General features: G+C 40.4%; 1 long non-coding RNA gene and 2 other non-coding genes across 3 annotated transcripts; all 3 read left to right on the top strand.

Annotated features, from left to right (window-relative positions):
* Positions 1 to 418: 418 nt before the first annotated feature.
* Positions 419 to 15,686, top strand: LOC138242907 (uncharacterized). Its single transcript, XR_011191782.1, has 5 exons — positions 419 to 529; positions 6,492 to 6,722; positions 10,503 to 10,567; positions 13,179 to 13,214; positions 15,360 to 15,686. It is a non-coding gene; the product is annotated as an uncharacterized lncRNA (long non-coding RNA).
* On the top strand, positions 8,955 to 9,026 carry trnat-ugu (transfer RNA threonine (anticodon UGU)). Its single transcript has one exon. It is a non-coding gene; the product is annotated as a tRNA-Thr (tRNA).
* trnay-gua (transfer RNA tyrosine (anticodon GUA)) lies at positions 11,653 to 11,741 on the top strand. The gene is given in 2 exon segments: positions 11,653 to 11,689; positions 11,706 to 11,741. It is a non-coding gene; the product is annotated as a tRNA-Tyr (tRNA).
* Positions 15,687 to 17,033: the final 1,347 nt, after the last annotated feature.

Below are 17,033 nucleotides of genomic sequence, written 5' to 3'. Positions count from 1 at the left end.
CCATCTTCACTTTATGGGTGACAGAGCCTTCTCCTGTTATGCCCCCAAGCTCTGGAACTCTCTCCCCAAGGATATCATAGAGCCACCTTCTCTAAACTCCTTCGAATCCAGACTCAAAACCCTCTTCTTTAGAAAAGCCTTTACTTAACTGGTTCCATTCTTCACCACTCTGCTTTTCTTAGTACCACCATCCATGGTCTCCTCTATATATTGTAATTGTGTTTTATCTTGTGTATTCTTCTTATTTATTGTTGTTGTCATTCTGTAAAGAGCTTTGAGAAGCCACCTTAAAAGGCACTATATAAAATAAAGTTTTTTATTATTATTATTATTACCTGTGATTTTGTGTGTTTGACTGATGGGCAAAGATCCCAGACAGTGACTGGATTCCTGGATCTCTTGAGTTCCACCAGCAGGATAAGGGAAAGGATTCCACCAGGTGGATGCTGCACATTGGTCCTGGTGGAGGGGAGACCCCATTACCTGTAAAGAGCTTCGAGTGGAATGTCCAGAAAAGCGCTATATAAGTGTAAGCAATTATTATTATTATTATTATTATTATTAATGTGTCTGAACATCTTTTCGAGGCTAAAAAATTAACTGGGATACTGTTGATATAAAAAAGTAAAATATATATAACAATAATATAATCATAAACTTTATTTTATATAGCACCTTTAAAGGTGGCTTCGCAAAACGCTTTACAGGACGACAATAACACTAAATAAAAATACAACAATAAATAAGAAGAATACACAAGATAAGACACAATTACAATTACAACAATACAACAATAACAATAAAGGAGACCGTGGAAGGTGGTACTAAGTAGAGCAGAGGGGTGGAGAATGGTATCAGTTAAGTAAAAGCTTTTCTGAAGAATAAGGTTTTGAGTCTGGATTTGAAGGAGTTTAGAGAAGGTGACTCTCTGATATCCTTGGGCGAAGAGTTCCAGAGCTTGGGGGCAAAACAGGAGAAGGCCCCATCACCCATACAATGTAGGCGGGCTTGTGGAACAGTAAGGAGGGCAGAATTTGAAGAGCCGAGGTTGCTAGGTGGGGAGTAGGGCGAGTAGAGCCTTATAGGTGAGCATGAGGATTTTAAAATCTACGAGGAATTTGACTGGAAGCCAGTGCAAGGACTCCAGGATAGGAGTAATGTGAACACTTGCACTAGACCTGGTCAGGATTCTGGCTGCTGAATTTTGGACATACTGCAGTTTGTTCAGAGTAGATTTAGATACCCCAGCGAGTAGAGCATTGCAGTAGTCAATTCGAGAGAATACAAATATGTTGATCAGTTTTTCAGCCACAGTTAATGATAGCATAGGGCGTAGTCTTGCGATATTTCTAAGGTGAAAAAAATATGTTTTTGACAGTATGCTGAATATGTGGGTCAAATGTTAAGCCAGAATCGAATATAACCCCAAGGTTTTTCAATTTTGATTGAAGCTCAAGTAGAGAGCCATCTACAGATAGGATTATAGTCCTGGCTTTACGAAGTTGATGAGGGGTACCAATAAGCATGACTTCAGTCTTGTCGCAGTCACGTAGCAGAAGATGGTTTCAAACTATCAACTTCTGGGTTATGGACCCAGCACGCTTCTGCTGCGCCACTCTGCTGACGACTGTCATAGCGTGATTCAACACAACTGCTCTATCTTTACTTTCTAAAAGTGCACCCCAGATGAAAAGTCTAAACGGTAAACGCAGACGTCACTTTGAGCTCTTGGTCTTTCATAGTACAAATCATCACACGCTGCTCTACATGTGCTTGTCTTCAAGATCGGTGTGAACCAAAGCTTCTGCTTTCAGAGGCAACTGATTCTTTCGTCATTAATTCCCAAATCTTCAATGAGAATCAGTGAAACGAAAACCAAACACATCTACACACTCGCGTCCTAGCATGAAAGAAAAATGATGGAAGCATTTGAGAAATACCAAGAGTAGTCTGAACAGCTCCAGTCTATCAACTGCTCTACAAAGTGATCGCTACCTCCACACCCAGTTTATAACACTGAAAACGACTCAGGAAGCACAGCAAAGTTCTAAAACCAGTGAATGCATCTGCATACATAAAACGTCAATTTTTCAAAAGTAAAATCTTCAGCTTTGAAATATTGTCATCCATTTATTTTCGTTTTTCTCTTTTTTACATAACATGCTTTAGAGAAATAAACTGTGTTGTAATTAAGCCTGCATTAGAAAATGTGCATCTTGTTAAATTAAAATCGGCACATCCCAGTGGGCGAAAGATGTAGAATATACGACTACTAAACGCATACCTTAGATGTATAAATGTGCTCCGTAACTGCTCTAGAATGAAATTCTAATATAAGTCTATCGTTATATGTCAATTATACGTCTATGGTTATATGTTCATTATACGTAAATGGCTGGAATTCTATTATACGGATAAATTTAGAGGACTATTACACATATATAGTTAAAGGTCTATTATACAACAAAGATAGATTTTATAGGTGTAGAAACTAAGAAATAAAGCCAATGATTTGTTTTAGAAATTTATTCTGAAAATATACAATTATTCACACCTGAAAAATATGTAGATCAAATTATACATTATATACAATATTGTAATCAACAAATGGCTAATCATCATAAAAAACACAACTAATCAACTTCAGTTACAAATTCTAGTAACATGGCAATATATATATATACAGTAGTAATGACAAACACAAACTAATTACATGAACACGCTAATATTTAACTCAAAACCACATTTCGATTCAAATATAAATTTTAAAATTTACAACTTCTATATTTCCGAAAATATTATTAATGTAGCACAAACGCTACTTTCTAATAAAGACAGAAAGAAACTGTTTGTTTTGTGTCTCATAGTGATTCTCCTCTCGATCCTAATGAAATGTTTAATATGATCCCTCGAGAAAAAAAAGGAGTCAATTTCCACCTGGAATGATTGATGCCCCATCATTTTGTAATATCCCCGGAAGTTTATACAGTAGAATCCTGGTTCGTGGTTTAAATTCAAGGTAAATAAGACTAAAGAAACGAAATGGAAACTTGATGTCGAACTGGAATTTAAATCACCCGAAACATTTCACTACATTCAGCAGTACGTGCCAGAGAGTCACACTTGCTATCAGTTCGATAGATACAGTAAGTTATTAGAGCAGAGGACTGTAGTAGAAACAGTGGGGAATCCTTAGGTCGCTGGTTCGACTCCAGCTCGAAAAAAGGTGCTTTTTGTGTACTTCAATCAAACAGTTAAAATAGCCAATCTTATTCACCCAGACGTTGATCAAAAGCTCAGTAAACGACGAAGCAGAGGCTCTCGTTCCGAATTCAGCTCACGTCTGATTGTCTTGTTTTGGCCAAGATCTGATCTTTGAATTCAGGGACTACTCTGTTTGCTTTGTACAGTAATTCAAAAGTAGATACAAATGTCACGTTTGTATTGTAGATATAATGGTGTTTTCTGTTTTTAAAGGATAGGTACTTAATTTGGTTTTGATTTTGTATCGTTGTATTATTAAGTTTGTGCGTTTTGTGTTTTTAACGTATTGTGAACTTATTTTTTAAACAAATGCTTACAAAGGCAAACAAGGCACACATCTGTTTATACCAGCGGTGAATTGTACATTTTTTAAAGTACAAGCTACTGTTCACTTTTGGGAGTATAACAGGTTCGATATAAAGTGGCAAAAATATAAAAGGGGAAAATACCCCAGGCCGCGTGTAAAGGGCTCGTTGTTTTCTTGTTAAATACGGCGTACTGTGCACGAAATGTTGCAGAAACACAATCTTTAAAGTGATATCTTCCCTTCCTCTCGTGGAAATCACACAATGTGAGCAATTGTTTTGTTCTTTTTTTCAAGTTGCGATCCCAAGAGCATCAGACGCACAGTCTGACAGTAACCAAACCAGGATGGATTCTGCTGGGAGCCGGACTGAGCTCATTCTCACTCCCTGTGCTAAAAACAGAATTAACTCTTCCCCGAACATCGCCTACAGCTGATAGATGGTGCTCTGCGTCTTACTGCTCCGGCAATTGCTTTGACGAAAGACAGATCACTTATGCGCTTTTAACCTTCTCGCAGCTACAGGCGAGACTGGCGCTCGCTATATGAAGGCACCCGCTGGTATACCTTCTCTAACTTCCACAATCGCGACAGACTTCGCTTTAAAAAACAAAAAAGTAGATATAGCCCTGAAAAACGCATTAGCTTTATAAGTTTTTTACATTAATCTATTTTGAATCAAAGTTTGATATTTTTTTATTGCAATTTACATTACAATAATAATAATCATCATCATTGCTTACACTTATATAGCGCTGTTCTGGATACTCCACTCAATGCGCTTTACAGGTAACGGGGACTCCCCTCCACCACCACCATTCTCCTGAATGATCACAGAGAGTCAGGACCTCGGTTTTACATCTCAGCCGAAGGACGGCACCTGTTTACAGTTTAGTGTCCCCGTCATTGTACTGGGGTATTAGGACCCGCATGGACCGCAGGGTGTAGGCCCAGCAACAAAAAACAGACGTGTGTCGGGCTCGGCTGCGAGCAGGACAATGACATCACAGGGACAAAGTAGAGGAAATCAAAACGGTTCTATAAAAGACCTGTGTCATCTGTCGGTTTGCACTCTGGACTCTAAATCCTCCGATCCGATTTTAAATCTCTTTAATACCTGAGCTGCGGTTTCTTCCGAGTACTTATTCGTATACTTATTATGTGTAAGTGTATAGATGAAACCTTCATATATTATTCAGTTTAAATCAAAATGCTTTACTAATACAAGAGAGAAGTATAGTATGAAGGATGTGACAAATTTAAGATTTCTTGGAACAAAACGGTTTTTATTTGCATTCGAAATGAAGCGGAATTTTAGCACGACACACAAACCCTTTGTCTTTTTTAGAGAGTGATTTTTAAACAGACAAAAATGTAGAAAACGTGTTTTTTAGCCCTATAATAGCAGGGTCAGTGACGTAATAAATAACGCGTCGGGCATCGCGTCAGAAAATTATAGGTTGGACTGCCTTCTGGCTTGTTGCGTTTATACCACGTACATTCTTTTATATAAATGAACTCCACCTGAAAGCTATAGAAAACACTTTGGGTAAGTTGTCTGCAGCCTCATGCGAATTTCGACAACTTACCCAAAACACTGTACTGTCTGGAGATCAGCTCCAGCTCTGAACTCAATTGCAATGAAAAACCATGCGTAACAAAACTGGAGAACAGCTGAACTTGTGCTCAGTTCGGTGATGAGGGTTCAGAACTGTCCTTGTTGTAATTAGCACGAACTGCACAGGCTCTGAATTAGACCATGTCAATTAGTCTGATCAGTGTAGGACACGTTAATGTAGAATTATTAATAGGTTTGTTAGTTAGTTCAGGTTTACCTACCTGAACTAATGTAGAATTATTACTTGGTCTGTCTCTTGTTTGTATATAAATGAATGTCTCTGACAACTTAATGTTAGTTTTACGATGTAGGTCAGGCGTTGACATATGCACGAGTATACGAAATGTCTCACTCCTGATTCAACTCATGTTCTATAGGAGATTGGCGATTCCTCCTGTTTCTCGTACAACCATATCAGAAAAGCCCGTGTCACCCAGCTGTGATTCAAGATCGACTCGCATCTTTATCCCTTTTTTGTTCATGATCATTATTTTCTTTAGTTATGATCAATATTGAACTTTTTCGAAATGAAATGACAATAATCAAACATGCAGGCAGATTTTTTAAAAGTATTCGGAATTGACAGGGTGCCCCTTTGGAACAGTCGTCAGAAAATGTGAGAAAATGAAAGTTATGTAAGCTCTCACACAAAGCATTGAAGATTGGAATCTGAGTGTAAAAAGATACCTGTCTCCCAATGATAGGCAGGGATACACACCATGACTCGAATAGATTCAGCGAACTTTAACACCTATGATATAACGAGTGCTTTGCAGGTGTCGAACTTCTAGAAGGAACTACTACAACAGTTGTGGACATAATTCAAAACCGCCGGCAACTTCTGAGAAAATAATGTTCACTCATGGAATTTGGTCTTTGAATGGCTGGCGGGAAAATTCATTTATACTCCTGTTGCACCCTCAGCTGAAACATGTTAAAATAACAACGCAGATTTGTTGGAGAACCTGACAAGAATTATTGGGTTAGCACTGTATGTTATTTGGTATCTTTACTTTATTTTATTTATATATTTTTAATATAAATGTAAACATGCATGCTGTATAATCTATTGTAATTTTAAAATATGTTAGCTGAGGATGCGAAGGGGGCTATTATACCTTGTGAAACACGCAAGGAACTATAAAAAAGGCTGGTATTTGAATAAAACTGGTGATCACAAGAAAACCACAATTTATGTGGTATTATCATCAATATCCTTCAAAATCTACGTTCAAATGAAAGATTTGAAGAAACTATGAAAAAAGCAACAGTAATAACAGAGGATTTTGATTTTTTCTCTTCAAGTCAGTAGATCACCGTAGAGTTGCGCCCCTACAAACAGCACAAAGGATGAATCCCACCTCCTTTGTTATTGCTACGTTTGTGCCGGTGAAAGTAGCGTTTGTGGTATTGAAAGCATCTCGGAAGATGAAGGTGCAGTCACTTCCACATGTCATGATACCATTAGATCCGACGACAAGAGCTGAAGCCCCCCAGTCCAAGCCAGCAATGTGAGGAAGATGAGCATGGCGGAAGGTAGTGTGGCCGAGCTGTCTAAGGTGCTGGATTTAGGCTCCAGTCTCTCTGGGAGTGTGGGTTTGAATCCCACCGCTGCCAAATGTTAGTGTTTTAAGACATGCAATACGATCAATAAAAGCTCTTTTTGTTAGTCTGTTGAGAGGCTGCGTGAGGTGTTTAGAAATAGACTTTCAAAAAGACAGGCTGTCAGCTTAACATCAAGGCAGAAAAAAATATTTTGTTTTCTCAACAGAAATTCTCTTTGGCACTTTCAGCTTTATGTAGGGAACAACATCTGCCGAGATCACTTTTAATATTGGCTGTGTTAGTGAGCTGCTTTTCCCTTTGAAACTTTTACTTCTTTATGCTGAATCACTCGCAGGGGTAAAGCTTATTAAATCTTTTCGCATAGCGCTCCATCAGAAATACGTTCTCCTTGGTCAAAACGGGCACAGAAAGTTTTATAAGGGCAGCCTGTTTTGCACCGTCTAAATAACGGACAGTATGCGAATAAGCTTTTTAATAACAGTATTTACAATATAACCCATGTTCAAAAATGCTTTTAGCTTCTTTTAGTCTAAGAAACAGGGGTGTTTTAGCGGATTGTGGTCTTCAATTAGTAAACGCTGAAGTGTTTCCCCGCTCGTGAGCAGATCTGGCTCGATTTAAACAGAATCCTGCTCAGCTTCTGCTTTCATTGCAACTTTTGAATTGAGCCCAAAGCGATAAGCAAGCTGAATTATCAAAGCTCATTAGGTACTAGAGATCACGGTATGTTATCAGGTAGATGCAGTCCCATGTATCCTCCGTAATTTCGAGTAAATACCAAAACACACCATCCGCGACCCACAACGGGAATAAGCAGGACTTGGTTGTTCAGAGCGTGAGGCAACTATCGCCAGGAGGGGGGTTTGATCCTCGCTCTTGCTACTATTTGAAATGCCATCATTAAAGACGCGTAATAGAGATTTTTGCAGATGTTTTTTTTATGCTCCACTATACATTACAATAATGAAAACAAATCAATTAGAAATATGCAATACAACGTCGGTTCCCGAAAATAAAATCTGTTTTACACAGACGTCATTGCTTTTGAGATAAACCAGATTGTGAAGACAACTGCGCCCTAGCTCTGGAAAATATTACTCAAAGGTTGGAAAGTACAACACATTTGTACGTTTGACGTTTACAACAGGTAACATGGCACTTCTCCAGCAAAGCAACTCAGGTTAGTGAACTACTAGTGTATTCAATACACCTCCATCCGTCCATCACTTATCAGGATGGTTGAGCGTTCTAAAGCACCATTCAAAGCCCTCTACAGGTAATGGGGACTCCCCTCCACCACCACAAAAGCACCATGATCAAATACTTGTGTTTTTCTAGCTCTCATGGGTATTCTTGTCTCCAGATCGAGGTGTGGGTTCAAATCCCACTCCTACCAACTACTCTTTTTCCCTGTTACATTTTTCCCATCTTGATGTGCTCGCTGACAATGACAGGAGAAGGAAAACAGAGAAACCGCTTAGCAGGCACATGATGGACAGGAGGATTCATGAACTATTAGAATCCTCCTGTTATAAAGTCAACTATAAATAGACTTCGTGCATTATGAACTGTTTCCGTTGCCTGTAATCTAGGTAAGATTTATGGTAAGGTATGCATTCAAATGTGAAAGACTATAATAATGTAAAACCAGGAGAAGACTTATTAAAACATACTGTTTTCCTTGCGGTTTCTAATGTATTTTATTAAATGGGGGCTTTGTGAAATCAACTTTTAGCCTCTTGGAATGCAGTCACTCTCCCCGGTCTAAATACCATTATGTAAAATTAGGAAGCAGCAGTATTTTGATAAAGTGCGGTCTTCCTTTATCACAGTAACACAACAGTAAACAGTAAACGCTCAGGTGTTTATAATTACTCGGGAGCAGATCACCCCCAATTTAGAAAAAACCTTTGCTCGTCCCTTGCTTTCACAGCGATATCTGAATCGAGCCCCATAGCGTTAAGAAAGCTAAATTACACAAAGCTCATATGACATTGGGAGTCACTGTACCCTATCACGTCCCGCTTGCACTGTCCTACTAAAAGATTAGAGGGATCCGAAAGGACACAAACAACCCATGAATCGACGATTTTGAACTAAAAGGTTGCAAGCTCTACCGACTGCGCCTCTTGTTCCTCTATTACAACAGTAAAACTACTAGCGTTGATTCAACATAAAGTAAGCTGACCCTCTCCCCACGATGGCACGGTGGCCAAGTGGTAAGGCGTCAGTCTTGTAAATTGAAGATCGTGGGTCCGAACCCCGTCTGTGCCTCTTTCATTCACTGCCATGTTCCTTTATCTAAGTCTACAAGTAACATGGAAACGTCTCCTCTTGTTACTCTTTCTGTGGAAGTGCACAGTTTCCTGTTAAAGCCAAAACGTATTGCGGAAATCTAATATATTGTAACGCTTACGGCCGACAAGCACTGTGTGTAAGAGCCGGCGTACCAGAGCAGGTGACGTCACCGCCCTTCCCTGTGATAGCAGGACTACAGCTACTGGGCTGTAGAGAGATCTCTCTTTAGCTCACGGGTCTAGGTCGCTGCAGAGAGACGCGGACGGTGCAGGGGCCGACCAGATGCGGCAAGGGCGCCTGCCTGAGCCCCCGTAGCATTACAATATGAAATTTGTTAAGAACTTGATTGTCTATTCAAAGAGAAAAACGAGAAAACCTCTTTATCAGAAGTGGGATTGGAACAAAATCCTCAGGGGAAACTGCGACCTGAACGCGCCTTAGACCTCCAGCCAACTTGCCTCTGGCGTTTATATTGAATTATATGTTTTATTTCTTTTTACTCGTTGATAAGAAAAAAAGTGAAATCATGTAATTAGGGAAATTTCTTTTTTTTCATGTGGAAAACTAGCACAAGCAAATGTAAAGTTCAGAGCAGCACTCAATAAAAACGATCAGAAACCGAAAGCGCTACTTATGCGGATCAATACATTCCCATACCAGTTGTTCTGCAGAAGAAATAAGAAGAGCCAAACTCAAACTCAAAGGCATATTTCTAATTGGTTTATTTTCCTGATTGCAATGTATTGTGAAGCATAAAAGCCAGCTGCATCAATCTCTATTACGCGTCATTTCTAAAGGTGTTTCAAATAGCAGCCAGTGCAGTATTAACGCTTTTGGAGCATGTATTACATTGTAAATAGTCTTGTTTAAATAAGTTTAAATTCGCACACTGTTATTTAGACAGCGCAAACCTGTCTGACCTCATACAACTTTCTGTGCCAGCTGAGTAGATCTTAAAGCAGCTGCAGCCAAAGTACCCGTAATGGCAACACAGTGCTTTCAGTTCGGCTTTTCTTATTTCTTCTGCAGAACCACCGGCATCGGAATATACTGATCCGCATAAGAAGCGCTTTCGGCTTCTGATGGTTTTTGTTGAGCGCTGCTCTTAACTTTACATTTGCTCAGGCTAGTTTTCCCCATGAAAAAAATACATTTCCCAAATTACACGATTTCACTTTTTTTCCTATCAACAAGTAGAAATAAATAAAACATATAATGCAATATAAGAGCCACAGACAGGATGCCTGGTGGTCTAAGGCGTTGCATTGAGGTCGCAGTTTCCCCTGGAGACGTTTGTTCAAATCCTACTTCCGACAAAGAGCCTCTCTCATTAGAGTAGAAACGACAGAATCTCTAAGTAGAAAACATTTCCACAACATCTCGCATTTCACGTGTTTAATGGTAATTGTCTTAGTGTTTTTTTCGGTGAATGATGGCTCTCTTTTCTTGCAGGGTGACGGCAAACTTCTTCAGAGACGGAGTCTCCCACGCACGGCTTTTCTTTATCAGGACCGAAGGTAACAGAGACAGACTTCAAATTCAAATGAATTACTTCTTGAGCATTTATGACCGGTAAAAAGCTGAGAGCAGAAGAAAACGTCATTGGAAATGAAGAAATGTCTGCTGACAGTAATCAGAGCTCGCGCTCAACTGCGGACAACCCCTCCTTGTTAGTACAGTGTTGAGTACCCCTGCTTGTCGCGCGGAAGACCGGGGTAAGTTTCGGTGACAGGGTGCTGGTTTAATTTTTTAACAACCTGACTTCAGTTAAAAACTGTGTACTATTTACTAAGTTTCAGACTAGTTATTGCGGTAGAATATGGAGATCATATCTAGCTCTGAGCTCAACTGCAACAAGAAGTCGTGCTTAACAAAGTCAGAGCCCAGCTGAACGTGTGCTCAGTGTAATGCCCAGGACTCAGGAGCATTGTTGTGGTTCTAATTAGCACGAACTGCAGGGGCTCTGAATCAGAGCCTTTCAATTTATCTGTTCAGTAAATTAAAATGCAAGACACCTTAAAATGGGATTATTAATACTTTGTCTCTGTCCCGTTTGTATATAATCAAATGTTTAAAAGATACCAGTAAGGACACACAACTACTAATGGGATACTTATTGGAAATAATCCCAAAATAAGCACGTCTGGCAGCTGGTAAACCCCTGTAATAATATTTGCAGTGACAAAACACTTTGAAGATTTGCAATCTGTTTAAATATGGATTTACTAAATTTCAGTTCTCCGGCATAACTGAACTCTCACTGTTGCATACTAAAGGCTTTACATGCATTAGCTGTGATAATGCTTCTAATAAACACAGAATGAAACTTAGTTTTGTTCCTCATGGTGATCCTCTTGTAGATCCAAATGAAATGTTTAATATGATCCCCCAAGAAAAAAAAGGAGTCCATTTCCGAATAATTGATACCCCATCAAACATTTTTTAATATCCCTGCAAGTTTATACAGAGAATCCTGGTTCACAGCTTAAATTCAAGTAAATAAAAAGGAAACGAGTTGGAAACGATGTCAATCTGGGATTTAAATCACCTGGAACATTTCACTACATTGGGCAGTATGGGCCAAAGAGCAATTACCAACATCCCTTTGATAGCTCAGTTGGTCGAGTGGAGGACTGTAGTGGGTAATAGCAGGGAATCCTTAGGTTACTGGTTCAATTCCAGCTCAAAGGAAGGTGCCTTTTGTGTACTTTGTTTAATCAAAGAGTTAAAATAGTGAATCTGTTTCATTCAGACGTTGACCAAAAGCTCACTAAATGACGAAGCAGAGGCTCCTGTTCTGAATTCACCTCATGTCTGATTGGAAAATACCCCAGACAGCGTGTAAAGCTCTTGTTGTGGCTGTTGTTTTATTATTAGATTAAAATGACGTATTGTGCACTAAATGTTGCAGAAACACAATCTGATATTTTAAAAACTTTTATTTTAATAATTTGAGCATCCTGACTGGTTGCATCACTGCCTGGTATGGGAAGTACTCCCCCCGGGATCGCAAGGTATTGCAGAGGGTGGTGAAGTCAGCGCAGCTTCTCACCAGCTGTGAGCTACCAAGCATCCAGGAGATCTGCTCAGCTAGATGTCTGAAGAAGGCCAGGTCCATTCTCAAGGACCCCAGTCATCCCAGTCACAAACTGTTTTCCCTCCTACTGTCCGGTTAACTGTACCAAAGCATTCGGTCCAAGTCCAACAGACTACGGAACAGCTTCTACCTCCAGGCAATAAGACTGCTAAATAGCCAACCTGTAGCTCCTATGCAAATCACCTGTAATGGCTACATGGACACACAATTCTCACTATATTCAGCATAACTGTATATATTGCACACACCATGGACACATAACAGCTCTACTCATATTGAGTTTTATTCCATTTAAAAAATGTAACCTCAATTTTGTGATTTTTGTGTTCTTGTGAATTTTTGTGATTTTTGTGATTCTTGTAATTTTTTTGAGCTCTCAGAAAAATACATTTCATTGACAGCAACTACTGCTGAACACCATATTGTTGTGCATTTGATAAATACACTTTGATTTGATTTGATTTGATTTGATTACCCTTTTGCCCCTCGACCTTACACCTCGCTTTCTGTTTTGGATTGTACGTCTATCTCCGTATCTCCTGGTTTACGAACTACCTTTCGCCTTTTGACCACGATATGCCTGACGTTTCGGATTATACGCCTATTTCAGATATCTACCTGCTCCATCGTCTGCATAGGATCCGCATACCTTTTTCATTGGAGCTTCCTTTAAAAATCTTGTGGCTTCTTCCAAATAACGCAACAGTTTTTCTGTGCCTATTTGCTGTTTTGATTTGTGGAAAAGGTTGTCAATCAGTGAATGTTTGACCACTAGAAATTTAGAGTGGGTCTATAAAGCTGCTCAATAAATTGGGGCGATCTGAAACCAAACCAAAAGGAGCGCATCTTCCCAGATGCACTTCCTCAGAGCGCACCTAATCGCCCTTTTGCGTAAACGGAAGGGTTTATCCCCAAAAATTGAATGGCAAGCAGAGTGCCGAAAAAGCCAAAAGACGGCTGCTCAGGTACTTGAAGAAATATATTCGGGCGATTCATGGGAAGACTAAGATGTGCATCTTCTTTTTCTGAAGACGCCTTTGATGAAGGACTGGACCCACTGCTGGATTGTGAGTATTTTTGTTTTGTTTATACAATCCAGACCATTGCTATTATTAGTTATAAACCTCAATAACACCATTAGATCGAACGTTATCTGTATATATGGGAATGAGAAATGCTTATTGGTTATATGTTGTGAATATGAGTGGTCTTTTTGAGTCTTATTAGAAACAAAGAAATATTAGATTTGCAAATATTGTTTTCTGCAAAGAAAGTCTTTGCATGTTTTTGTTTTACTGCAAATATTGAAAGGTAATCCTTCTGAGTCTCATGGACAATGCAGACAAAACAAACGTTTGGCTATTATAGTTGTAGGGAAAACCGGTTCAGGGACGCCAAATATGTAATCATAGTGGCTCTCTGAAGGCACCAGTTCTGTAGGGTTTGGGCATTTACTGAGACAATTATTAATTGTAGCAGTAAATCACAAAGTTGATTCTTTTGATGGCTTTAGAATCCAACCATGCGACATAACTCAAACAACGCGCACACACAGGTACTAATACACGAGGATACATTTATTAATACATAGAATATGCATGTAAACCTAACAGATCTTATCGAGAGGGTTATCAGAATACAAAAGGTATATATTCAATCAGTTACAAAGAGTTACACACCAAGAGGACATACGTTCAGTATATCATTCATTAAGACCGTTTCGTAAATGAACTTGGTTACAACGTCTACATTAGATACTCAAAACAAGTACATAACTTAGGAATTAAATTGATATCAACTGGTTGGGATAACAATTGAATTCTCGAGCTGTAATGCATTGAAGTTGAATACTCATCCAATCTCTGGGGATTCAGATCTCCTGCGGGCTCAAAGAAACAGTTGCAGGCTGTTGCTGTCCAATCCGCGCTCTCTGGCTCCGTGCCAGGCTGTGCTGTGCGGCTTGCGACGGTGCGCTGCTGATGCTCATTGTTGGCTTTAACTAGCAAAGTTTTTGCACAGGAGAAAAGATGACTGTGGGTCCCAGCAAGTCAGGAAGAGGACCGGTTCATTCCTGATGAAGAGCTAGTTCTGAATAGTGATTCAGCTTTCCACAGTTCCGACCTGTTCACGAGGCCTGCTGCTGGTTACTCTCTGGCAACCTCCACTCTAGACTCTTAGAACAAAGGAAAGTTCTGGCACTCGGACACACTGGCCGTTCCGTGGTTGTCCGGGCTGAGTCTCAGGATGGTCAGGAGGCGCGCTGCGAGAATGTCCTGCCCTTGGGAGCCTTCTGCTCCTGGGCCATCCTGCCCTGGAATTCTCCTTTGAATTCCCTTTAGAACAGTCCACAGAATCCTCTCCAGAATCTTACTGAATCTTACTGACTCTCCCTGAATCTCTCAGGCTCTCTGTGTTGCCTGTTTTTACCTGGAGGAACTTCAGCTCATTGATTGGCTGAAAGTTCCATGGGCATCAGAGTCCCACGTGGGTTACTCGGCCCTACCAGTCCCTGATTGGTTGATCAAGGTGAGATATGAGTCACTTACTCCTGACACTTAGTAATGCAGTCCAGATGTCCAACTGGCACTCCCTAGACAGATAGGCGCCAATGGATGACCATTGATCATGATAGCCAGGCTTAGCTAAGTGCATCCCCCTTTGGGAGCTGTCCTTATCAAAAGAAAACATCTTGCATGAATGGTTTCTCTGTGGCTGCACCACAGAGATGAACAGAGAAATGGGGCCTCATTTGTGAAGCTCAGAAACACTTAATTCTGCCTTATTATTAAGCCTCGCCGCTACATAGTTTTGAGTACAAAGCTGTTATGTTTCCTTGTTGGCTGTTTACAAACCTCTGAAACTGCTGCTTTTTGCGTCTTACAGTCTTCATAAAGTCCTTGGACATGATTTTAAAACACTATTGTCTGTGTTTTTATATTTCTATTCATATTTATTAGTTTTTTTTAGAAGATCAGAGGGGGTCCTTGGTCACCTGGCACTAAAGTGTGAATTAACACCCTTCTGCAATTATAGCTAGGCAAAGCTTGCTCATTCTCCAAAGCACTGGTCTGCAGCTCAATCATTACACATGTGGAGTGCTATCCTCTTGCCCTAACTTTGTCACCTAGCAACAAAGGCTGTTGGTCAGTAATAAAACCATGAAACTCATTCCTAGTTTCAGTACTTTTTTCTAACTTCCTTTTGTTTTTCAGTGAGGATATCAAAGAACCCTCCACCCCCTCAAGTGCTGAGATTCCTCGGCCAAAGAGAGGGTGGAAGATTCCCACTCCACTCCAGACCACAAGACCTGTTCAGGGCAGGAAGAGAAGAAGCCCCTCCACCAACGGAAGAGCCAGAGGACAGGTGGAAGATTGAAGCAGAGCAGGATGTGACATTGGAAAAGTTTAGGTTCAGTCCAGCATGGACACCAGGTGTCCAGCTGGACACTTCCAAAACATACTCTCCGTTAGATTTGTTCCAGCTGTTTTTTTAGCATGGAAGTTATGTGCATACTGTGCAATAACATGAACAAAAATGCAGACAAGCAAAAGGGTTCAAAGTCAGAGTGACAGTCAGTGTCCATAGTGGACCTGTATAATTATAGGAATTTTTATTTTTATGGGGCTCCTCACATCTCATAATATGAGACCCTATTGGAGTCCTAGGGAGCCCTATGATGTTCCTTTCTGCTGGTCGATTATGACCAAATCAAAATTTGAGGCAATATCCTGGACACTTCACCTTCTGGATCCTAAGGAGGACAGGGAAAGTGATCTAAAAAGCGGGACCTCAGAATATGACCCCCTTTGCTGCCTTAGACGCCTGTTAGACTCCATCCTTACAGCATGTAAATAATTTTATCAGCCCTGATATAATCTGTCTGTCGATGAAAGGATGGTGGCCTCAAAGACAAGAATAGGCTTTAGGCAGTACATGAAGGGGAAGCCCACTAAGTGGGGCTTCAAGCTGTGCGTGTTTGCTGATGCCTCCACAGGTTACACCTGTGATTTCTCAATCTATACAGGAAAATCACCCTTTGCCACCGGAAAAGGGCTGAGCTATGAATTAGTTCTGAACCTCTTGAAAGTTTCATACCTGGGTACAGGTTATAATGTTTACATTGACAATTTCTACACCAGCTCTGCCCTTTTCCGGGACCTCTTCAAAATGAAATTTGGTGCCTGTGGCATGATATGAGAGAACCATGTGGGTTTCCCCCGCACAAAACAAAACATCCTAAAAAGGCTGAAAGGGGCTCCTTGCGCTGGATAAGGGCTGGAGAACTACTGTTCACCAAGTGGATGGACACACATGGGTGACCATGTGTAGTACCATCCACAAGGCATACAGTGGAGACAGTCCATCACAAGGTGAAAAAACTCGATGGGTCTTGGCAGGTTCAGGATGGTGTTGGGAATAGGAATGGCAAGGACTACAATCAGCACATGGGGGTGGATTTTTTGGATGCTCTTATAAAGGATTACAATTTGGCCCACAAAACTAGAACATGGTACAAAAAACTGTTCTTTCATTTCATTTATATTGTGGTGGTGAAAGACTCAATGTGAGGAGCAACAGGTAGTGGTTAAAGCCCAGGTTAAGGGGTGTTGGGGGTGAAAGCAGTGGATTGGGTCTGACTGAGCTCATTACTGACCTCACTGATGCAAACTCTATATGGGTTTGTGTACATGGGGTTGCCTTGGAGGCTACATGAGCTGAAGGAAAAGAACCCCTTTGTCATGTATCATGAAAACATCACCCACTGCATTTTAAAATAATTTGAACAAGAGCAATAGGGTACCGCTGGAGTTTATAGACTGACATAACTGCATGAGTAACTGGGAGAGGAGAGATGCAGTTCAGGAGGATTAGAGCTCTACAAGAAC

This window comes from Lepisosteus oculatus, chromosome 14, assembly GCF_040954835.1.
Source record: "Lepisosteus oculatus isolate fLepOcu1 chromosome 14, fLepOcu1.hap2, whole genome shotgun sequence".
NCBI lineage: Eukaryota > Metazoa > Chordata > Actinopteri > Semionotiformes > Lepisosteidae > Lepisosteus > Lepisosteus oculatus.
This window is presented reverse-complemented; position numbering and strand designations above follow the sequence as displayed.